The sequence below is a fragment of the Prinia subflava genome, chromosome Z (assembly GCF_021018805.1).
Source record: "Prinia subflava isolate CZ2003 ecotype Zambia chromosome Z, Cam_Psub_1.2, whole genome shotgun sequence".
Taxonomy (NCBI): Eukaryota; Metazoa; Chordata; class Aves; order Passeriformes; family Cisticolidae; genus Prinia; species Prinia subflava.
In genome coordinates, this window is record NC_086283.1 from 33,008,433 (window position 1) to 33,033,065 (window position 24,633).

The following is a 24,633-nucleotide window of genomic DNA, read 5'->3' on the forward strand; positions in this document are numbered from 1 at the left end:
TAATTTAAAGATGAAAGGCCACTCTTGATATCAAAGCATACCATACTGTTTCCAGTGAAAATGTATCACAGTCCCAGAACACCAGGACAACTACTCAGCCATTATAAAAGAGAAAGACACAAATACTTCAATTTCAATTATAAACTAGAAATTGTTCCCCACTTTCCAAACCAAAAGCTGCCAGAGTTGTTAATCTAACAACATGTGGCTAATGAGTGTTTGCAGCTTTTTAGAATTAATGCTATCAGTTTCTTATTCATCAGTCATTCCAGAAGAAAAAAGGAAGCCTAGCGTTTCACAAAACACAAGTTATCCTTCCAATGTCATTGCAGACATTTCATATGCAGACATATGGCCTGTAACTCAGAGGAAAAAAAAAGTTAAAAAACTTACAGTGCAATATTCTCTTTCATCATTACTTCAGTACTTTGAAAAAGATGAAACAATTAAAAGCTGTTATTTAGCATTTTCATTGTAACCTCTGACCAAACTTTGACATTACTGTTTGTGTCACCCCTTATGAAATCAAGTTTCCTCTTCCTGATGAAACTCAATTGAATTCTCCAGTCTACTAACAAGTAGGTAAAATTATCTAAAAATGTTTTAGTTCTTCAGTACAAATTTTGAAAATTGTACTTAACCTTTCTAAATTTATACTGAACAAAATGTAAAGACTGTACACAACTGAAAACAAGAAAAATAACAGAAGTTGTAGTGCATTTAATATGACTGGTGTATATCCTTTCCAAGCACCTGCCACCAGCAAAGACGGGAGAAGGAAGACACCTGCCACTTATGAAATTGTGATTTCCATGAATGAAAAGAATCTGTAACATTTATTTTTCAAAATTTGGTCATGCTTTACTGAAGACCTCATTTTCTGAGAAATAAAGGCGATCTGAAGTAACTACTCTACAATGCAAATCTTGGGATTTTTACCATCAGGTTGTTTCACCTAAAAGGTTGAGTCATGTCAAGGAGAGTTGCAGTAAAAACAAAACAAACACACAGACACCAGAAAATCACTAACGCTGGACTGCTTCTGTTACATTTCATGTATACTTTATCTATTAAGTAACAGTTTCCATTAATGATATTAATAGCTATAGTTCACATTTCAGAACACACTAGGTGCACAAGTCCAAGGAAAGGCAGACAGAAGTGAAAAAGAATGGGAACTTCTTCCCATTGTTTGTCATGAATTGACACTATATTGTCATACTGATAGAATATTTTTACTGAAGTACATCAGTAAAATATATCATATTTATTCATCTACATGTGATTTACAGAAGCTTCTCTGTGCCACACAGTTTATTTCTGGATAGAGTATCTTTTTCTCTCATTGCTATAATTCATTACTAATATGAAAGGATAGGTAATAAAGTATCCAGTTTTTCCATTTACTGTCCATTCCTAGGAATTCTAATTTACAGATCTGAAATTCAGAACTGTCAGGTCTATTAACAAGATGTACACACTCAACAAATGGAGAAAAATGGATTAGGGGAGGAGCACAGTAGGAAATACATAAATTGCACAGCTCTGGTATTTTACATGCATAACCAACCTAGGCATATTTTTGCTAAATGAGTAAGGATCCTGAAGGGGAGATTTGGTTTGGCTTTCCACCCTTCTGATCTAAGTTCCTAAGCTTCCTTTATTCTCAAAACATGGAAGCAGGACATCGCCACTAAGAAACAGTATCCTACCTCATACTAGGAGTCACTTCCTGATTTATTCAAACGTCAAGCTCTGTGGGTTTTCAGATTACAAAACAAAAACAATAAGAACAAAAAAAAAACCCAACAAAAAAAACCCAACAAAAAACCCAAAACCAAACCAAACAACAACAACAACAACAAAAAAAAAAAAACCAAAAAAAACCACAACAAAACAACAAAACAAAACCAAAAAAAACCACAAAAAACCCCACAAAAAAACCCCAAACCAAACCAAAAACAAACAAACACACACAAAAAAAACCCAAAAAACAAACAAACAAAAAAATCACACCACCACAACAACAACACACCACACACCAAACAACAACAACAACAAAACCCCAACAAACAAAAGAGCTGATTACCACAACCAGGGTAACCTAAAGCATTTTTTTCTGCTAAACAGATGCCCAAAGGAAGTGATACTGTCACCACAGTTGCAACACAGATGAACAGAAAACTGTACATAGGTAAGGAGCTGTTCAAAGACATCAAGACAAACACAGAGCAGTGCTGAAAGCCAAATTATTGGGCTGGAGGCAGGCTGTCAGCAAAGTTCCCCCAAAACTAGACTGTGACAGGCATTTTTAAATGTTTTGATATTGACTTTGGCATCAAAACTTGCTTCCATAAATTCAAGAGACTGCACAAGGTCAGAGGACTCCAAGTCATGCACAATGAATTTGATGAACTGAGAAATAAAGCAGTAGAAACAGGGTGGAATTGCAGAACATAACAACACAGGGTCACTGACAAAGGAATCTCAATGTGGAGCAGTGAAGCTTCTCAGCAGCCAGCCTGCAGGGCACTGTGTGCTGCCAATGAGACTGGCACAAGGAGAGTAAACACAATCCCCAGAGTTATCAAATCATTTTACAAAGAGGTGGGTAAGAAAAGTGAATTTAAGTGAGTGCAGAGAAAGATGTGATCAGGGGATGAGAAAGTATCTCAAAAGAGATTAGCCAAGCAAACCGTGGCTGCCTCAGCACATCAAAGGCTGACATGACAGAGCCATACTTTGTTATTAGGGAGAGGAAAACACTGAAGAAGGAGAACAGTATTTAAGTTAAAACACAATACCGACATAGAACAAATGGGTGTAAATCATTTGTCAACCTAGGCTGGCAACATTAATTAGAACTTGTAGTTCAGTGAGATCCTTGCCAAGCATACTACACAAGGAGCCAGAATTCATGGCTCGGGAAATCCCATCTTGTATTCCTGAACTTCAATATAGACAAATGCTGTACTTCTGATGTATTTTTCATATCTCCAAGACATTTGCTACTTCTTCTGAAAAAATGCACTGCCGAAGTATTTCACAAAAGACACCATTATTTAATTTTAAAATGAGGGAAAATGACAAAGATAACGTATGACCACAAAGCAGCTTAGGCTTTCTGATGCTGAAGTGTCATCTCCCAGGCACGTGATTTGTAGAGTGAAGTCACAGGTTTCCATTACACATAAGCTGTTCCATGCATGAGATAAACCACTCAAAATTAAAATCTGCCTCTCTTCTGAAAATATGTTTTTACCAACTGCCTCAAACTTGATACATCAGATCAGAATTCAGGTCCCAAACCAATCCTTGGATTTATGCTCTGAGTAAAAAAAAATCAAACTTATAAATTAAAATAATTTATAAATTATATATTATAGGTTTTTTAAACACAGAACAGTCAGCATAAATAGAAACTGACTGTACCACTTCATCCCCTTCTTGAAGTTTCTCAGTGGTTAAATTACTTGCCTTGAGTAAAGGGTTAAACTCTGGACCCTCTTGGCCAGGCAGGTTTCCCAGCCACATCCCACCTCATTCAGAGCAGAATTAACCAGCCCAGGGGAAACACAGAATACTTTAGACACAGCCCACTAGTCTGAAGCTCTACCATTGCATACACAAACATGTTCAACTGTGTCAGAATCAGCTGGATCATGAGTAAACAGTTCTTCTTCCCCCGTAGGAAATCACCGTAGTAAGGGAGAATGGAAGAGAAGGGAAGAACTCGGACCTCCAGAATCCATTTCACCCAGCCCAAGGAAAAACGTATCATGAATGCAACACAACCCACCTTTGAGAAATTTACTATTACACTTCAAGTCAAACTCCCTTTTACATTTTAACTGCATTGTTCCTTCACAAAGTGGTGATCAAAGGCAAAGAACAGATCCTGAGTTCTCTATATTTACTCTGAAAAATAACCATCTCGGAATACAGAAACTTTGAAATTCAATACCGTCATGTAAGAGACACCCAAAATCCAGCTGTGCTAGTTCCCTGACCCATATTTCTAATCATTAAGAAGCTTCTTCTCCATCTCCTATCAAAGTAAGGTGAAATTGTGACAAGAATTTTCACACTTTACTGAATCAGCACTTTCCATGAATATACAAATCAAACAGGAACTTCAGGCTGGATAGAACTCTTTTATGCACTAAAATCAAAACTAATGAGAAACCTTAATTTATGCAAACAATGTTACGATTTAGATATGCGTTTTCCTGTATTAAGAAAATTTTACCACTGCCACTGCCCAGGCAGGAATTTACATGTGCCCATTTTGATCTCAAATCCCAAGAGATAGGAAAAAATGTAATGTCTGAAAACACAGAATTTCTTAATTGATCAGTCTTCTTCTGAAATCAGCAAGCATATATACTCAATATGCCCTGAAGAGGTTCTACATAAGAACCCTGATTTGTCATATATTAAATCACCTTATGAAAATATTTCAGACTCCCATTATTGCTTTTATCCATAAAATCTATCAACACTACCATCACACTGTACTACCACCAGTAAGCAGATATACTCCTCTGCTTTGCCACTCAGATTTTTCACAATGTTATTTCTCTTCTTAATATAACAAATTTAACTCTACATATACATACAATGTATTCACATTCTTATAAATTTTGATTTTTTAATCTCTGTATCCAGATTTTGAAATTTTTTTGTATCTACATTTAAATATTGATTCTGTTCAAAGTTCATGAATATCTAAAATATAATTTAGTAAGCATGGGAAGGACCATTAACTCTGGTTTCTTTCTATATCCACAAATTCCATGCAACTCTTTAGTCTGGAGTCCAGTATCTCATCCTTGTTATTCTTTACCATTCTATTAATTGTTGACATTTATTTATGGGAATGAGTCTAACGGGGAATTGTTTCTTCAAGGGCACACTCCACTGAATTCAAGGAGGAAACGATGACACTGTCATGACATTTTTCCTATTAATTTCTCTAAACTACCTTTAAAAATATATTATTTTTAAGCACTAGGCCTATGGGTCCTCACAACCAGTGCCTAGTGGTGGGGTGGCCAGAGGGCTGTGCTGGTGCCTCTCCAGCAGTCTGCCACACCCATCTCTGCAGGGTTCCCACTCAGGGAAAAAGAGAAGGGCTCAGCTGCTCAAAGTGGCAACTGCTAAACCAGGGCAGATTACTGCGGACTGCCAAGGTAATTCGAAATAGGTGTCAGTTTAAGCTTACTGTGCAGTTTAAGCTTACTTAGCCACGATGCTTCAGCAGCTGTTGCACAGCTGTTTCCAAAAGAGGGGCAAGGCTGACAAAGCAGGGCCAAAAAATCCAGCACAGCTGTTCTCCAAGGTAAGTGAGCTCCTTAAGTGGACCTTTTTCATGCAGCTTCCTTATCTATACACTCATAACAAGAAAGTGTGTGAGGGTTTTGCTGTTCTTATTTTGAATGTAACCAACACGTCAATTTGCATTCAACTTCTCTGTTGACTGAATCTTGTATTGAATTTTCCATTATTTTGTCTGAAGCTTGCCTTCAGGTTTTCAGCTCTAGCAAAACACTAGCCCAGTAAGTGCTGTGTTCAAGAACTGACCAAAAATGAGTACCGCTGTGTCAGGGACTGTGTTATCCATTTCAGTTTGGGCACGCTTTCAAGGTTTGCCAATCTAAAAACGTTTATCCTTCACTGGCGTGGTCTAATTCTCACTTTCCCTACTCACTGAAAAATACTCCACTGGCCTCAAATCATAAAAGCCCATTATCCTGATTCTCTCCAAACAGCAAAAAAAAAAATTTCTGCTTTCTCCAGCATGACACTAAAAAACTACATTATTTCCACCTGATGATAAGTCCATCCTTTACTAAAATGGCCTTTGTTGCCAGCGTATTTGATCCTCCTATCCCCAGTCAAACTTAAGAACAACCCCCAAAACTTGGAGCCAGGAGCAGCTGAAAGAGAAGCCATTTTGTTTGGGTTCTCTTCAACTGGGCAATGCAGGCACAAAAATATAATTAGCTGTCTGGAAGTGGCTTTGAGTGTGGTTAGAGACAACTAAGAAAATACTCAGCCCAGAATGAGAATTGCCCATGAGTGGAGCAGCAGATCTGTCCGTGTTCTCATTTGCTCTGCTTTAGCACACTTAGGTGATCAGAGATGGACTATGAAAAACAATCATCACAGAAAACTGCTCTTATCCAGTTTATTTTAGCAACAAGGGCTTTGATAACAGAAGATTAATTGCAAGTTATATAACACTACTCTTTTTAATAAATTTGAAAAGGATGACATTGAAAAAAACTGATAACAAATCATACCAAATTATAACCTCTAGATTATGCATACTGTGGATTCCTGGAGTTTTCAGCCAAGAAAAATAAGGCAAAGGCCAGATAAAGAGCCATTACTGTTATTAGTTATCCTAACACAATCTATGAAAGTATTAGTACCTTTAAAAGAAGACTACACAATTTTCTCTGAACTTCAGTAATGTGAAGGTTTTCTTTTTAGTTTTAGTTTTTCTATGCAGTTCTGCATATAGGCTATTTTTGTGGACAGCAGACTAAAACACTCAAACATTACTACACCTGACCTTCCTAAATCCTGTTGAGTGGGGATTGGGTAAAGACTGGGATTTTGTGTTTAATTCTTTCAGAAATTCATTCATAACTCAGCAAGTGATTTCAATCTATGGATTACATTTTGGGGTATTTCTGCAAATTCAATACTTGGCCTGAAAACACCAACCATGAACCATCTGTTCACCTTAACCAGAAGTGGTAAGTCATCCATGTACTCAGCATTCTGTAAAAGACTGTGAGGGGAAGGAATGACACCACCATGGTCTGAACACTTGTGTGCCCCATCATATGTCAAGTATGTATGTATGTTTGTGTAAAAAAACAGCAATAATTTAATGTTTGGACTTTGACTAAAGAATACTAACAATGAAAAAACCATTCTTATTAATATGAAAAGAGTAAAACCAAGAAGTCATATGTTTCAGGCTAAGAACTGTCAAGTTCAGCTTCTTTACACTTTCAAGAAAATTCCCATTTCTTCCTTTATAATTCTGGGTTGGGAAGTTCCTTAGCTGGTTAGTGATGCTGTATTCAGAATATGACTGTGAAAATTTGAAACATGATTTGCATTTAAATACTACACAAACCGCTCCAGACATTATCTGAATCATAACTTACGTTGGATCAGGAATGATTCACAAGCCTGAACACTCATCCTTCAAGATGATCATCTTTGTAATTCATGACTAATTGTGTATGCCCTCACTGCACATGACCTGCTCCTGTTTACTTTTCCATTTCTTGTAATCTGTAAGGATTCAATTCCACGAAGTTTAAGCCATTAAAAAGCCTGAGACAGGTATTTCCTTTCCTATTTTACCTGTAAACACAAACTCAAAACAATAAATGAGAAATAAATCAGTTGTAATTAAAAACATTATACATACTATAAAAAATTCTATTATATATTACAGGAATTATTTACAATAAGTAAGTATTTCTCCCTCTTGGGCAACTATCAGGGCCATCTTCAGAACTTTTAAGGACCAGAAGACCATTTGTCTTGCAAGAAATGTATCAGCACCTGATCACACAGGTGCTGCATGAATTTTAGAAAACCATTAGTGGAAAGTAGGTCTTTGCTGACAATGATTTATCATCACAGCACATCATTAGCAGTATGGCCTATTGAAAAAGGATTTTGCCACATAGATAATAAAAGAATTGACCACATGTCATCAACATAAATATTTTACCAACTAAATTAAGATGCACATTGAAATCCAACACAAAAATTTAGAGACCAAGGGAACCAATTGTAGCCATATACATTTCCAACTTGTGCTGCATTATTCCATGCCAATATAACAACGGCATACTGTGACAAGATGTATCAAAATATTTATCATAACCAAGTATTTTGTATTTAAGGGATGATGTTTAGGAAAGCTTGCACCCACACATAATTTAATGTGTTATATTTTAAAGTGATATTTTATTCAAGTTACCATTTTTTAAGAGTGTGACTTACAGAACTACTAGAGTGGTTACACTGAATGATACCATTAAAGAGGTACAGGAAGAAGTATCACCATAATAATCATAATCACTACTGTGCTTTTGTCACTCTCTTTCCTTTTAGAAAAAAAAAGGGTGAAAACACCTCTACATCTTCTGATTCTCTGAACATTTAAGCAATTTTAATGAAGATTCAAAATGCCAAAGCAGAAATATCTAGTATCCCAAATTTACCTTTTGAAACCAGCTATTCCAAATAGTAAGTTCTCAAGTTATGTTTTAAAATGTAGTATTATCCAAAGCCTCCCTCACTGGTAAGACAGGAGACTCATGATTCTAAAAATAATGGTATACACAGAAAATGTTTTGAGGGGATGTATTTAAACTGAAACATTTCATCGTCAAACCTTTTTTGTGCATCACTGTTATTTAACAGAACTGGGAAGGAGAAGAGCATTTTAACAGTTACTTCAAGTCTCCTCAAAAATACAGAGGAGTGTGGTTCCAGGAAATGGCTTTCAGTATACATGCTTATGTATTTTCAAAGAACTATAATCTTGACAAAATACTCATTATTATTATCACTATTACCTGCATTAGATAACACAAAAAATTAACCAAATAGTAAAACGACATTATAAAAAAACATGAAGAAGCATTTTCAACAGAACAAACAGCAAAGGCTGAAAGACGTACTTAAAAACGAAAATAGATCTATATTGTGCTATACAGGTATACACATTTACTGAAAATACGTCTATGCACACTAAGAAGCTGTGTGTTTCTTGCTACGCCTTTAAAAGGCCATTTTCAGGGTATGACTCTCCAAATCAATCAAAACCGGACCCTACTGTTCCTCTGAAGTAAATCCTACCAAAAGAAAAATGCCCTTTACAGCCCACCGACAAGGTCCTCCATGTGACTCAAGAGGAATACTGAATCTTGACACGAAACCCGAACAAGATGAAACGATCTGGCAGCATACGAGTCCTCCAAAAATCGCAACACATTTTTGCAGAAGCAAGGAGCGCTCTGTTAGCACTGACCTAATTACTAGCATAAAAGCTGCGTATCTGACAAAGGGGAAGAAAGGACCCACTGCTTCATACATAATTTATTAAGATTTCCCACAGCATTCAGGTTAAGTCGCGGACCTAAGCACCTCTTTGTGATGTTAAATAAATCTGTGAGAAGTCAGGGGATCCCAGGGCGCGCCAAGCTGCCCCCCGAGCTCTCCCGCCGGCCGCCCACCCGCGCGTCCCCCGCGCTGCGGCAGCGGAGGCGCCGCCGCCGCCCGTCCCTAACAAAGCCAGGCCGGTGCCACCCGCCGGCAGCGCCTCGCCACCCCGCGAGGGGCACCTCCGCGGCTCTGCCCGCCCAGACCCCTGCCTGCTGCTACCCCTCCTCCGCCCGCTCCTCCCGGCCCCGGAACCCGAGCAGGAGCGCCGCAGGGCTTTGTGCCTCCGGCCGGCGCGGCGTGCTGCGTTCGGTCCCGCCCGTGGCTCCCCGGCATGCCTGCCTGCCCGCCCGCCCCTGCCGCCGCGGGGCTCCCCTCCCCGCCGCGCGACAGCCCTTTCCCGCATCCCAGGTTTTCGGTTTTTCTTTATGGTTTTCCGGGGGGGCAGCGGGAGTGGAGGAGGTGGGGGGAGAAAGCAGTTTGGTGGGTTTTTTTTTTTCCTTTAACCCGCGAAACCGCGTTCTTCCCCCTGCCCATCCCCGGCGCGGGGAGCCTCGCCCGCGCAGGAAGCCGCCGCCGTCGCCGCACTCACCCCATGGCCGCGGCCGCCGCGCCTCCATCACCGCGCCAGCTCGGGCCCCGCCCGCGCCACCGGCTGTGCCAGCGCCGCGCGCACGGCGCGACCCCGCGGGTCACGTGCGGCGCAGCCAATAGCGCGCGCGGCCACCCCCGCCCCGCCCCGGGCGGAGCTCCGCGCGCGGTCCCGGCGCTACCCGAGCGCCCGCACACGGAGCGCGCGCTGCGGAAAACCGCCCGGGCGGCTCCGCTGCCGCTCATCACCCGCCTGCCCAAACCAGAACATCTGACATTGTTAATGTAAAAATGAGGTTCTGCGGTTCTAGCATTAAAGCTGGTACAGCTCACCTAAAAATAATTTGATACACAGCTTATTAGAATTGCAACGGGAAACGTGTCCTTCAAGGGCATCTCAGATTTCTCAGCGGTTCAGTAAAATACTGTTTTCATGCGCTTTTCAGATAAGAAGTTATTACTGCTACTTGGTAGCTTAATAACAAATCCAATATATGTACATTTAAGCTATGTTAAGTCAGAACAATAAGTAGTAGTTGGAAAAATTCTAAAAGACAAATGCATTTATGAAAGAAATCAATTTATGAAACTGTTTTATAATCTCCTTCCAGAAATTATCTGTCTCCAAGGGTAAGGATGTAACAATGTGTTCATGAGGATGACTTAAAACCTCACAGACATACACTATTAAAATCCAAGAGACAGCAGAAATTAAGCCATATTTCAGCTGTTTGTGTTTTTCACTTTAAAAAACAACAATTATCTATATAACAGGTTCTGTAGGAATCTTTTAAAAAACTTTGATATAAAAGTCTGCTTCGCAGAGACAGCACAATATTAAACCTTTTAAATCTCCTACAATAATTCAAGAATAGATCTATGGGCAGTGCAACCCATCCCAACTAAATAGGGCATGATAGAAGACATCTGAAAAGGTGCAATGGTTCCTCGACTAGAGCAGAACAATGCTCTTCCCTGTGATATTACATAAATTATGGAGTTACATGCTTATACAAGGGGTCATAAGGATAGGTAACTCATTAAAAAATATATCCTGATATGCCTTTTTATAATTCTTTATTCTACCTATAATAATATGTTTGATTTGTACGAGACAAGCAGACATGTAGGAGCCTCGTGGTTGGAATGAGATTAAAGGCACTGCAGGCCTGTGCATGCATGCGAGCAATTGCACCACATATTACTTAAATGCTACTAATTTCATTTCAGCTGTTTCCTCAAACCTCCTTTTTCCAGTCAGAGAACACAACAATCCACACTCAGAAAAGATGGTCTTTACCAGATAACCTTTTATCAAACATCTTTACCATTAAGAGGATGTGTGGTGTAATCTGCTACCTTCAGGACAGTTTTGCACAAAATTGTCTCTCATTTCATCACTCAGGCTAACTGCAGAGGTACTGTCACTTCAGCTGTTACGGTAAAACACTTAAAGCCAAAGTTCAGTGGGCCATTAGTCAAGGGTGTTCCAGGTTTTATGATTTTTTGCTATAAAGCTTCTATTAATTCCAGTAATTGCTGACATACTATGGTTTATGGTGGTTTATGATCCACTTGATTCCATTTCAGAGCAACCAAGTTCATCCTCCCCCAGCTGTAACAAATTGTCACAGTACTCTTAACAGGTTCAAAGTTTAGAACCTAGCTGGGCATTAGACCTAAAGCCATCTTACTCGGTATCTTGGTGATATACACCACTGCTCTACCACTCAGAAAAGCAAACCCAAATGCTCCCAGTTGTTATTGTGAAGCTCTCCTCATCCTAAAATTCCTTATGTTAATGTAAGTGTACATTCAAATAAACACAGACACCACTCAACACCTGCATTATCAGTTGGCAAGTTGTTGCAATAGACGTTGTAGCTTAATATCAAATCAGTTTGCTCCAGTAATAGTTTTAAAACTGAAGAATGGCAAGTTCAGAAGTGGCACGTACCACACAGCCTGGAATGACTACATGTGCAAAGATGACATAAGAGAGCCAAAGAAACTGAAATGCTACATACTTTAAAGCTAAATTCCACACTTAGAAGTGAAAAACTAAGCTTTGAGAGGTACAGTGGATTTCCTGGAACCCAAACCAGGTGTTTAAAGACGGAAGGCTACAAAATGTATTCATTTACACACCATAGTGCATTTTCTGCAGCTCTGAAAAACTAACTGTAGTTCCCACTAAGTGAAAAGATTTTTGCTACTCCTGGAACTGGCTAATCATTTTCGAGTCTGGGAGTCTCACTCTGAGCAAATTCACTGCTCTGTGGCCTGAAGTCCCACATTTATTTGCAGAACAAGCAGACGAACAAATTCTTTAACGCTATCTGCCAAGATGACAGCTGAGTGGGGGGGGGAAAGCCTTCCCTTTCTCCCTCATAGTAATGCCCATTCTGTTATGATTTCATAAACATGGAAGCTTATGGTCTATGTCAAATGGACTTGCCTCTGCAGCAAAATCCAGTATTAAGTGAAATTCAGTTTAATAAACAGCATGCTTTGACCCTTTCCATATTGCAGTTTCCAGTGGTGTCAAACGACTGCTATACAAGTGAATAGATTTCCTCAAAACTGCTTTCTATGTGCAGTACTGAATTTTCCTAATAAAACTGATACTAATGAAACACTGTTTGAGGAAAAAAAAAAAAAAGGTCAGGGTTTCAAGAAAAAAGAGGACTTGTACAGGAAAAATCTTTAGACTAAGTTTATTTTTGGCTAGCTATTTTCTCTCTGACAGATGGAACAATATGACTTTTTCATCCTTTGAAAGAAACCATTATCAAGACAGACTTAGCAATACCTACAAGATATTACATAAATCCACCCTTTAAAATCTGTTAGAAGACTCAAATCTCTGCATTAGTCATGTAAGCTATCAAATCCAAAGGACAGAAAATTTCAGTATTTGTATCCCAAATCATGGAAGTATTTTGAAACTATTCAGTTTCAAAATACTTCCATGATTTGGGATAAGATCCTTGAAGTCTACTCAGCCCAGCATTCTCAGTCAGATGGGAATTTGGGTCCAGAAATGGAATTGGCAATATTTTTAATGCAATTTTTGACGCAATCTATGTGGTGTTTCCCACTGCATTTATAGAAATACATTTTGAGACCACATAAAACTGTCATTAACTGTTATAACCCACTACAAAGTAGTGCTAATTATAATCTCTGAGTAGATTAAGGTCTAAATTTTTAAAAACATAAAGTACATTTCCCCAAAGTATTTATTCATACTCTTAAGATCATGATTACTACAACAGAAAATGTGTCGCTGATGTTGGAGACAGGAATGCAACAAGAAAACACCAACATCGTGCAGCAGAAGTTTATTGTTGGGAATTCTCTTTTATAGGGGCTTCAAATTTCCTGTGCTTACATACATGATTGGTTAAGGGTCTTAACTCCACCCAGCTCACCAGCCAATGATATGGGTGCATCCACCGTTGAAAGGGTTGGCTGAGGTCGCCTGTTTGAACTTGAATCTATCATTATTATACTTCAGGACTTGTTTACTTCTACTCTCTAACGAGCTAGGCTGGTCGAGTTGGTGTCTCTTACGGCCAAATTACCTGTGCAGCTTACAGACCAGCTGAAGTTGTCACAGTTCCACCTTTTCTGTTTACAAAATGCAGAGTGTCCTTTGTCATTTTCTGCAGAACTCCTTGTAGATAAGATGACAAAGACAGCATAATGACAGAAATGATAAGCCTAGTTGGAATAAGTCTTTTCACCCAACTCAACAAGCCTAGCCCATCCCAGCCAGTGATGTATCCCATGTATCACTGAAGACCTAACCTGCATTCCCAGGAGCTGTCAGGCGGGATTACCAACAATACAAATTTTGAAATTGCCACACTGCAGGCTCATTACTTGAAAGTTACAAACTTACAACTTAACCCTAGAGACAAAAAAACATTTCAACCTTAAAACCATGGGAAAACCAACAGGGAAAACAATCTTAATTTGGGATTGTGATTAATTTCCTCAAATAGATAAAATCCTTAGTCCTCATACCTTTAACTATATAAATCCTTCTAATGGTGTCAAGTGATTTAAGGTATAGATAGCACCAGGCACTCCCAGGTTTTCTGTTTAAAAAACGCTTAAAATGCCATGTGGGGAGCACCAGTGTGGTGTAACACATCCCAGAGCTGTAGGAGTAATTTTGTGTTTAGTGAGGCATACCACTGCTTTTGAAAGTACCATTTACCAAATCAGTTCAAAATTATGAAAGGAAACATTTCCTTGTCTTAGGTTTTACTGGATTTCGCATTTACAGGTTTCGCATTCTGGCATATGATTAAAAGCCACACGTCCCTGTATCAGTAATTTCCTTAAAAAGATGTGATTTTTGAGGTCTTTGAGTGAAGTCAAAATAACAAATTGTAAAACAAACAAATTGTTACTCCTAGGGTCCCATAGATGGTACATGATGTATATTTGGAGCTTTTGGGTTTCCCTTGTAAAGGCTTCTTTGCTTGATCATGATCTTAACTTATTATTTGATGGATAAATATAATACTAATAACATTATTATTCAGCTGTATTTGTAGAATCGTTTTGCATAGTCACAATGCCAAAAACAAAGTGCAAAATCAGTTAGGCTATCTCCACACATACAGATAGCCTGCAGTACCACAAAAGAGAGTCATCAAAACTGGACCATCTTGCTATCTAAGGGCATCTATGAGGTTGTTTCTTGAGGTCAAAGGGAACCAAGTTATTTACTTACACAGTTATTGTACTGAGTCATTCACTGTAAGAGCTGACACACTGTAAGTTTTCCAGAAATTAGAAGAATTGATACTGATTTAACATAATCTTTGTTATTTGCATAGGTGGTGAGCACAATGCAGGCCTAATTAAATGATATCTGGTAGTAAGGGTTTCAGTTTACTTTAATTGATGGCACATCATTAGGTAAGTGAATATAAAACATCTGTTTTGGTTTGGGACTCTGTTTCCTCTTGAATGCTGCAGTACTTAAACTTGGCAAATCAGCACTTCCATGAGCATTCATTTTGCAGAAATCAGTATTGGGCAATAGTTATGAATTAAAACAATAACATTCCTCTGTATAAATTAAATCATATTTTAAATAAATGAGTCCTAGGAGTTATGTACAAAAGAATCCAACAAGCATTGTTCAAATTAAATGCAAAAATGTTACTCCTGCTGTCTGAAATACCTTTAAATAAATTTAACACAACCTTTAGAACATATTTATAGGTCTACAAACAAATTTTTTAAAAAATCAAATAATGTCAAAGAAATTTCTATAAAACAATAAAAAGCATATGTGTGTTTTCCTTATAACCTTGGGATCTTACTCCTTAAAGTTGTTAAGTTTCCTTATCAGTCTGCAAGGTACCTGTTTGTCCTAATAAGCTTTGATTGCAAATAAAGCATTGCACCTTCTTTTAAATCAAGGCATCTGATCTTAAATTATAGCGCCAGGTATGCACAGGTCACATTGTATTCATTGTCTCAAACCAGGTAATCGTAAACAAATAGATCCCTCCAGGCATGTAAACATGCAGTCTGTTATCCAACTGCATGAACACCTTCTCTCCTAAATCAAATCAGCACCTCTGTTTGCTTTCATGAACTTAGGAAGTTCTTTTCAGGACATTTAAAACAAACAGTGCCTTTGAATTTTAAAACGTCACGAATATTTAGGAAATCTATGTTTCAGTGAAGTTGCCTTCTGTGTGAGAGGAACTGGCAACACCATGTACGCCACCCCTCCCCACTAGGCAACCAACTGGGTTATTCATAGGGTAGATTTGTAATAGAGGACAGTACCTCTGTAACACATGACAGCTGTTTTATGGAAAGTCTTTCAATGGGAAATATTTGTAATATGGTTGGAATTGAAGTTTTAAAATATTAAAGGTATCAGCTTTATTTGTTAGCAAGAAAACGTCCTTTAGAGTAACATACTACTTGTCTTCCTGATTAAAACTCAAGGCACAGCAGTCTAGAGATGGATAGCAAAGTATGTATAGTCCGATACAAGGTGGTGAAGTCCAGGCAAACATAATCATGAGCACTGATGCATACAAGATGTATATAAAAGGCTTTCTTTTTACAAGCATATTTGTGGTGGTCTCTATACCATCCACAGAAAATGATCCACTTCCTTAGAAAGTGTACAACCCCTAACCTGCCTTGGTACAGTTACTCTCCTTTGGCAGGTCCCTTTTAAAGATTTGCTTGTAGCTCAGGGTAAGCAGAAGCGCTTCAGCCCATGAGCAGCCCCTAGGCTGCCTCAGCTCACAGTGACTCTCCTTTGGGAAGTCCCTTTGAGAGATTTCCTTGTAGCTAAAGCTGAGCAAAAGTACTTCAACCCATGAGCCTCTGCAGTTTTATGGTAATATTTCATACCCTATTGGTTATTCCCCTTGTTCCTGGTGTTTACCCTTCCCGATTAGTTCTTTCTGGAGCCTTTCCCTGATTGGCCCCTTTCCCAATTCCTTGTCCCAGTGACCAAGTTGTGAAACCCCACCCCTGGCTACCCTATATAGTCCCTCTTCCCTGAGGCCATTTAGCTCTTTCAGACCTAGTGGAATAAAGAAGCTCTCCTGGAGATTGGAAAGGCTGCTTTACTCCCGCGTCACCAGGGGTGGCAAGCGTGGTTCTGCTGCTCAGGCAGCCTCACAAAGAACTAATCACTCTGCACCTGAGAGTCTACAAAGAGTTAATCACTCTATGCCTCAGAGTGCCTGTATCTCTGTTGAGCTGGGTGTCTATTTTTAAAGACGCTTCTGACAAGGAAGACTGCAGCACCTCCAGCACTGGACCAGACGAGTGACACATATTTAATAGGTTTCCTTTTGATGTTTTCTCAATAATCTTCTAAGCTTTTAGAGCTTTATTTTGGCTGGTTTGATATAGACTTGGTAACTTTGACTGGTTTGCTATAGATTTGTTAACTTGTCAGATAAACCAGAAATAGCCAACAGTTTTTTATCCCCAAACAAACTGCTTGCATAAATTTAAATGACCAAGAACAAAACCTAATTTTAGATTTGGAAAGCCCATAACTGAAATTGTAAAATTTTTGGAAGAGGAAAAGAAATATCTTAGTGCTTCTCTTTCTTTGGAGGGTAAAAATAACCTAGAAAATCACTGTGAGTTTTATAAGGAAGAAAGTTATTAAGTTAAATTAAAGTCTTTAAATATTACACAGTATTATACCAAAATTCAATGCACGTTTGAAAGGATCTAGCATTGCCAACCATAATCTGAGGACTAAAACTGTGAAGGTATACACAGAAACTAATATTAGAATGGTACCTGCTTTTATGATAACTTTTTGCCATGTTTTATGTTTGAAAACCTTTTAAAAGGTTTAAAATGAGGTTTTAATGTGTCTTAACTCTGCGGTAGTCACTCTGGGTTCACCCTGCATGCCAGGCACTTGCACTGCCAAAAAGTGAATGACTATGGTGGGCTGTGGTGCCCGGGCAGCCCCGCCATGTGGCATCTCTTTAGCACATCTGTATTTCACCTGATTGTGCTGCTGCAGGAAGAAGAAATGGGATTTGCAGTGGCTGTCAGAGAATGCTTCGGCCCTGGAAAGCTGCAGCAATGACCCCACCAGGGACAATGACTGTAGTTATGGCGGGCAGCAAACCAGAACCTCAGCACAAACCAGGGCTGCGCCAGTCCCTGATTTTGGTACTTCTCTTCTCAGCAGCGCCAAGGCATCCCTACAACTGCCAAGTTGTGTTCTGAAAGGCAGGAGAAGGTTGATGTCTCTGCCTGCTGAGCTCTCACAGTCCCAGTATGGTGGCTTTTCAGAGCTTCCTAAGGTGGCAAATTTTGGCATGGCTGAACTCACTGGGGTCAAACAGAAAACTACATTGCAGTGCTGACTCAACAGCAATGAAGGAGTCTTCTCCAGTGTATGTCATTTCTTTTATTGGTGTGTATTTCAGGGATAGCTCCATCTCCAGTATTAGCAGTGCACTTGAAGCAGCAGTGGTTGATCTATCATTGCCTTTGGGTATGATGTTCAGCTGCAACCCAGGCACTTCTGATGACATGTTCCCAGGGTCTACCCAAGAGCTGTAATGATGGCTGGACACACCCACAGGAGGCTGGGTTGAAGGCATGGTCTCTGAGATGGCGCAATCAGCTCTGGGAAGAGGCAGTCTGGGCATATCTGTGGTGGTAGGGGGCATGTGTGTCTCTGGTGCACATTGTTGGGATGGCTGCACAGGTGCACTCGATGCAGCCACAGGGCACTCTGTCTCTAAAGAAACCATGTGGCCAGCACAGCCAGACACGGTCACAGAGTGCCTATCTGTCACAGCCACAGAGTACAGCTCAGCAGCAGATGCAGCTTGCCATTAGCCAGGTGCCTGGCAGCAGCCAGTGGCAAGTGCAGCCTCACAGCAGCCAGTGGCAGTTGCAGCTCCAGGGGTCTCAGCTGGCATGGCAGGGCACAGAGCGACAGATGTGGCTTGACAGCAGCCAGGCACTTGGCAGCAGCTGAGTACAGTCGCAGGGGTCTTGGCCAACACAGCACAGCAGGGAGGAGCTGCAGAACACCCATTTAACGTGGCTTGGCAATGTAATGATTCTTTGTCACCTGGTTCAGCAGCAGCACCCTTTGCTGACAATGCGTCCCGGTGAGGGCTAGCTCTACCACTCCATGCAGCTGCAGGGCATTCTGCTGACAAGTCATCCCTGTGGTGGGACAGAGACACAGCCCCAGGTGGCTGCAGGACGTTCTGTGGGTGACTCATCCCCACCTGGGGAAGCTTCACAGCTCCACTCAGTTTTGTGATTCCCCCATCCGCCTCCCCAGCATGCTCGATGCAGTGTCCATGCTTCCTGCCACCTCGCCCAGCATCCTGTCCTTACTGCACACGTCAGTGGGTGGTGCCCCAGCATCCCCTCTGCCCTCCTCGCATCCTGCTCATTCCCCAGCTGCTTCAGTAAGTCCAGGATGAGTGTCCATAGCTTTATAACATTGATGACAGTCTCGTTGCCAATAGAGGCTGCTACAAGTATATACTGGCCAGCCCACTCCCAAGTTTTTAAGTCCAGGGTGGCCCCTTTGGACACGTTCAGTCTGTGGCTCTCACACCACGTTATCACGGCTAGTAAAGCTTATTTATTGTATTTATCCCTCTTTTTCTTAAAATAAAAGTCCATACCTGGAGGGTAGGGTCTTCCAGTGCTGAAGCCCACACTCCCTTTTTTCCCAGTAGCATCTCTAATTCTCAAAGAGGTCTGGACCCACATGACAATCTCCACTGCCTTCTGCAACATTCTCCACTGCCTGCAGCAATTCTTGCTGCTCCACCAGGACTCCACAGCAATTCTGCTGCCCATGGCTTTTGCTGCCACTCTCTGCAGACTTCCCTGCTGCCTGCAGCAATCTCTGCTGCCCCATGGCTTTCCCTACTGCTCTCTTCAGCCCTACCAGCTGTCTGTAGCAATCTCCACTGCCCTGCAGCTATCCTTGCCACTCTCTGCCACTGTACCAACTGCCCACAGCAAATTCCACTGCCCTCTGTCTCTTCACAATACCGCAGCAGCCTGTTATATCATGTCGGTGGTCACCAATTGTTGCTGATGTTGGAGACAGGAATGCAACAAGAAAACACCAAGATCATCCAGCATCAGTGGAAGTTTATTGTTGGGAATTCCCTTTTATAGGGGCTTCAAATTTCCTGTGCTTACATACATGATTGGTTAAGGGTCTTAACTCCACCCAGCTCACCAGCCAATGATATGGGTGCATCCACCGTTGAAAGGGTTGGCTGAGGTCGCCTGTTTGAACTTGAATCTATCATTATTATACTTCAGGACTTGTTTACTTCTACTCTCTAACGAGCTAGGCTGGTCGAGTTGGTGTCTCTTACGGCCAAATTACCTGTGCAGCTTACAGACCAGCTGAAGTTATCACAAAAATGCAAGAGGTTTTCTGGTTTTAGATAGCTGGCCCATAAATGGGACAATTCTTTCAACCTTTGCAACCTTACCCTCTGCATCAATACTCTTCTCCCTACAAGCTTTTCACTATTTAATATATTTAAAGTGATTGATATTTTATTATTAGTCATTGAACATGCACAAAACTACCTACCTCAGAAACCCTGGGCAGGGAGTGGTTGGGTAACGAGCTGAATTCTCTCTCTGGTGCCAGGAACTATTTTGGCATTACTTGCAAATGTGAAACAATAGTGCAGCTGAGAACTTGTCTTCAGAACTTTCTAGTGTAAGATTTAGGCATTGATTTATATTAGACTGCACTTTTTAGAAAGATGGTACTTTACAGATTTCATTAACAAAATGAACTGAAGGCATTTCACATGTTTTATACACAGGCAAAAGTTTCATCTCAATACAGGACTTGACGAATTTTAGCAGCTGCTATAATCAAAGGTTGTCTTGTGCATTTCAACTTTACATGTGAAAAAAAAAATCAATGAAGCTAAACATTCTCTTTGTTTCTCATTTTCTTTAGTACTGTGAAGGTACACTCATGTCTCTCACTACCACACAAAGACCAGGTTTCCTCTGAGGCCTGTTCTTACCATGTTACCAGGACCAGTGAAAGTTTGTATCACAGAATCACAGAATAATGAGGTTGGAAGAGATCTCAAAGATCATCAAGTCCAACCTATGCCTTAACACCTCAACTAGACTATAGCACTAAGTGCCATGTCCAGTCTTTTTTTAAACACATCCAGAGATGGTGACTCCACCACCTCCCTGGGAAGACAATTCCAGTGCTTTATTATTCTTTTAGTGAAATTTTTTTTCCTAATATCTAACCTGTACCTTCCCTGACGTAGCTTGAGACTGTGTCCCCTTGTATATACCCACTTGAGTAACTTGCTCCCACTGGCTCGTAACTTGCTCCCACTAATATCACTGTTAAGAACTGTAGGTTTGCTTTCTCCATCATAATTCTCTCAGATATATTGTATATTATTTCCCCAACTATAGGAACTTCAAACTTGAAAGGTCATAAAAAAAAGGTTTCCTGAGGATCAAGAACCTAAAAGACTGCCTTTTGCAGGCAAATGAAGAAAGAATGAAAAGAACTGTCATTGTTCCCAATGCATCATCCAGAACACATGCAGCAGTCCTACAAAACCAGACAGGAATTTTCTGTACTGAGAACAGATTTTCTACTATACTAATGTACTAAATTCCACTCTTTTTTTCCCCAGGAAGTTGTGCTACCAGTTCCTGAACTTGAGAAGATTTTTCCACAAGCAATGACAAGGTCTGTCTTTCACAGGGGTCAATTAACTACCTCACAGACATGTATCATAAGCTAAATGAGAAAAGCAAAAAAATTCATGCTGTTTAGTTATTTCATAACTAACTCCGAGTACAGAAATACATCGCTTGCTCTTTAAATCCTTTACCATGTATTTAATGCTCTCTACTGTTTGCCAATTCCTTGCTCCTGTCCAGAAGTAGTCTGTTCTCTGGGGCATCTCCCACTTGTACTTTCTTCCCTCTTACTGAGTTTTTCCATCTGCATGAAGCTTTCTTGCTTGGAATTTAAGAGAAAAAGAAAAAAAAATCACGTAGAAATACTGCTTTCTTTTTCACATCTGTTAGCTCTACTGAGGAGCCATGGCCCAGTCTGCAATATTAGTTACATTTTCTAAAAACACTAAAGCAATAATGAAAACAGTTTGTTTAGAAAATGTTAATCCAATGTTGCACCATCCATTCTTCTATCTCACCTATATAATAAGCACCACTTGACACAACTTTGTGTCACATTACCTATGATTTCCTCATTCATGAACTAAGAACATCACACTATCCTGGCATTATATCACTGTGGATGCGTGGCTAGAAAAGCAGGGACATGTGCACAATCCTGCTTTTAGCCTAAAGGATGAGTAGAAGCTGAAACATCCTTGAACTGTTCTTTAGATGGGATAAGCATGAAGCAAAGTTTGGAACAACAGCTGTAACAGGATGCTAGACAGGATGCATTGACCATAAGTTGGAGAAGGCTCACAGCATCCAGCCACATGGACAGAGCTTCTAAGCCAATTATGTGTACCGCAAGGACGCATGAACCAATGATGTTCAGAAGTAGGTGCATGATACGCTTAGCACAGTATAAATGTATGTCAAACAGCTGAATAAACTGGCAAGATTTTTAACTCATATTGAGTGCTGCCTTGACTCTGGCTGATCTCCAGCAACATATCACTTCATTTCCTTTGCTGTAGTTCTTTCAGGTTTGTTAGGTAGTTTACTGTATCTGTATATTGCAAATTTCACTTCTTGCTTCACAGACGGTGCTTATTCAATCCACTAAATGGCTCAACCTTTGAAGAAATTTGGAGGCTGATTTTAGAGATGTGAGCTAGGAATCTTATCATTTGTCTGTGTCCTAGGGTGACCTTGTGATGCTTATATCCCCAGTCATCTGTTCTGTCTGTGCTGTATATTGAGATCTGTGCCTTTAACACTGGCTCTGAGAGCAAAGCAAGGAATGAACAAGCACCAAGTTTGTTTTGAAAACAGCTGTCATGCTGGCACATTCCTCTCCGGACTGTGTTCATCTGAAGCACAGACTGGCAGCTGGGACAGAGGTCTTTTTTTGCTTTTAGTTAGTTTTAGCTAGCTAGGGCAGAGAAGTTCCCTGGACTGTTTTTTTTTTTTTCCTTTTTCTTGGGACTCTTTAAATCTGGACTGAAAACCCCAGAGGAGCACTGAGGGATAGCACCTGCAGCCCATTGGGCCTGGACCTGGGCATTTTGTTTGTTAAATAAATAGTTTTTTCCACTTTTCTCTGAGGAAGTTCTTGTCCTGGACCAGCTGGGGGGAGGGGCCTTTTAGATTTGCTTTCCAAAGGGACTCTATTCAGAGGTTTCCTCCCAAATTTGCCCTAAACCAGGACAATACATTTTGTTATTGGCACCCAACTGTGGGGCTCGAGAGACTGGAAAAAACTTGTATTGATTATTGATTGCATTTTGGTTTTACTTTGTGTGGGGATAAAACAGTTAGTTGCCACATTGCTGCTTGAATTCCTAATGTTTCTAGGAATGGAGTCCTTCTTGTGTTTCTGTTCCCTAGGCTTTTTTGAGGTTTTAATACCTCTCTGGTCCCTAGGTTTGTTTTTTTATCCGGAAATAGCTCCAATGTTGTCTCTAACACATAGCTTTTACACTGGAGGTGCACAAATTAGGATTGTTATTTTGTTGGGCTCGGTGATCATGATTTATAGAAAGTTTATAAAGGTACCAGAGTTTGTGCCAGGTATGTGTAGTTTGTGGTTTCTTCGTCCTAACCTGCTGGAACCTAGTTCCAGTAGCATGTTTTGGGGATTTATTAGTAACTGTACCCAGTTTGTTAGAGGAGGAGTAGGGGATGAAGCTTTGCAGCCTTTCCTTTCCTTCTTTTCTTTTGAATTTGTTATATCATGTTTTGAGAATGTTCAGTGTCCCCTGAATGTTAAAGATACCACCCTCTTGGTATTTCATCTGGTAAGCTTCCTCTGTATGGTTTGTAGCTTATCTAGAGTGAAGTCTGAGATTTCCAGTGGGGCTGATGAGACCCCTGACCCAGAAGTAGACCCAAGTGTGGGTCTACATCCTGAGTGGTGTGGAGAATGGGAGAGAATGGGCCGAACCTTGAAGGAATTTTCTGATCCCCCAGCTTGGGAATTTTCAAGTGAACAAATTCAGAACCCAGATGAGGTGGGGAAATATCTGGAGGAGTATTGTCATGATGACTCTAAGGAGAAAAAGCTCACTGCAATAAGCTGGGCCCTGGCATATGCTTATCGCATGCTAATAGATACCGTAGGGCAGCAGATAGAGGCAGGGGGCCAGGGAGATAAGTCAGTAGCTACCCCAGTCCCTCAGACTACAGCCAACACCACAGCTACTCAGACAGCAGCTAAACCAGACAGTGAGCCTAAGACACTGGCAGTCGCTGCAAGAAAGAAGGGAAAGAAGCACACACAAAACCAATTGACCAGTGGATAGTGATCCAGGTGAAGGACCCTCAACGCTTCCTGACACAATCAAAAGCTGAACCAACTGGCACCCAATCAGAAGCCAAAGCAACTGACACACCAAGCCAAATCAATTGATACACAAACAGAAGCCAAACCAACTGATATAAAATCAGAAGCTGAACCAACTGATACAAAATCAGAAGTCAAACCATCTGGCACAAGATCAGGAGTGTCCTGGGGGGACAGGACATTTTCATGCTTTGTATCCCAAATCATTTTTTTTTCCCTGTTCCCATGTTCCCAGTTTGTTTTGTCTATAGCTGAGCCCCCCCCCAGCTGCTTGCTTTTGGCTTGCTTGCTGCTAGCTTTAGGCTGCTTTGCTGGCTTTGCTCTCTGGCTTTCTGCTTTTTGCTTGCTTTTTGCCATTTTCCTGCTTTTGTGTTCCCCCTTCTTTCCTTCCTCCCTTCCCTGAAGACATTGGACCTGCTTCGGGCCCTGATTCGGGAACATCAAGGGAAAACCCCTGGAGTCTGCACCTGAAAGAAGCTTTGGCACCCTCCCCAGCAGAGACTGCTCACCCTCTCTTGGACTGGTGAAAACATTTGTTGTCATCTCGGACTGTTTTTCTTGTGTTGGGGAGTGTTTTTTTGTTGTTTCTCAATAAACAAGTTTTTTCCACTTTTCCTCTGAGGGAATTCCTCCCAAACCTGGTGGTGGGGGAGGGAGTTGTGGGAATTTTCCCCTAAATTTGTCCTAAACTAGGACAAACATTTGTGGTGGCCCGAAGGGTGGAGGATGATGATGATCCAAGAGAAGGACCATCACCAAAATCAGAGACCACAGCAAGTGGCATA

The 24,633-nt window shown here is 40.7% G+C and overlaps 1 protein-coding gene across 5 annotated transcripts in view; it reads right to left on the reverse strand.

Moving 5' to 3' along the window:
• Positions 1-24,633, reverse strand: part of APC (APC regulator of WNT signaling pathway) — a 119,622-nt gene that overhangs the window by 64,692 nt on the left and 30,297 nt on the right. For 3 of the 5 annotated variants that reach the window (XM_063423789.1, XM_063423786.1, XM_063423790.1), the window contains exon 1: positions 9,797-9,894. The exons of 1 other annotated variant lie outside the window; for it this stretch is intronic. The gene's annotated coding sequence lies outside the window, so the exon portion shown is untranslated. Of the gene's footprint in view, positions 1-7,187; positions 7,376-9,796; positions 9,895-24,633 lie in introns of those variants that run through there. One more of the 5 variants, XM_063423788.1, reaches the window with a different exon arrangement.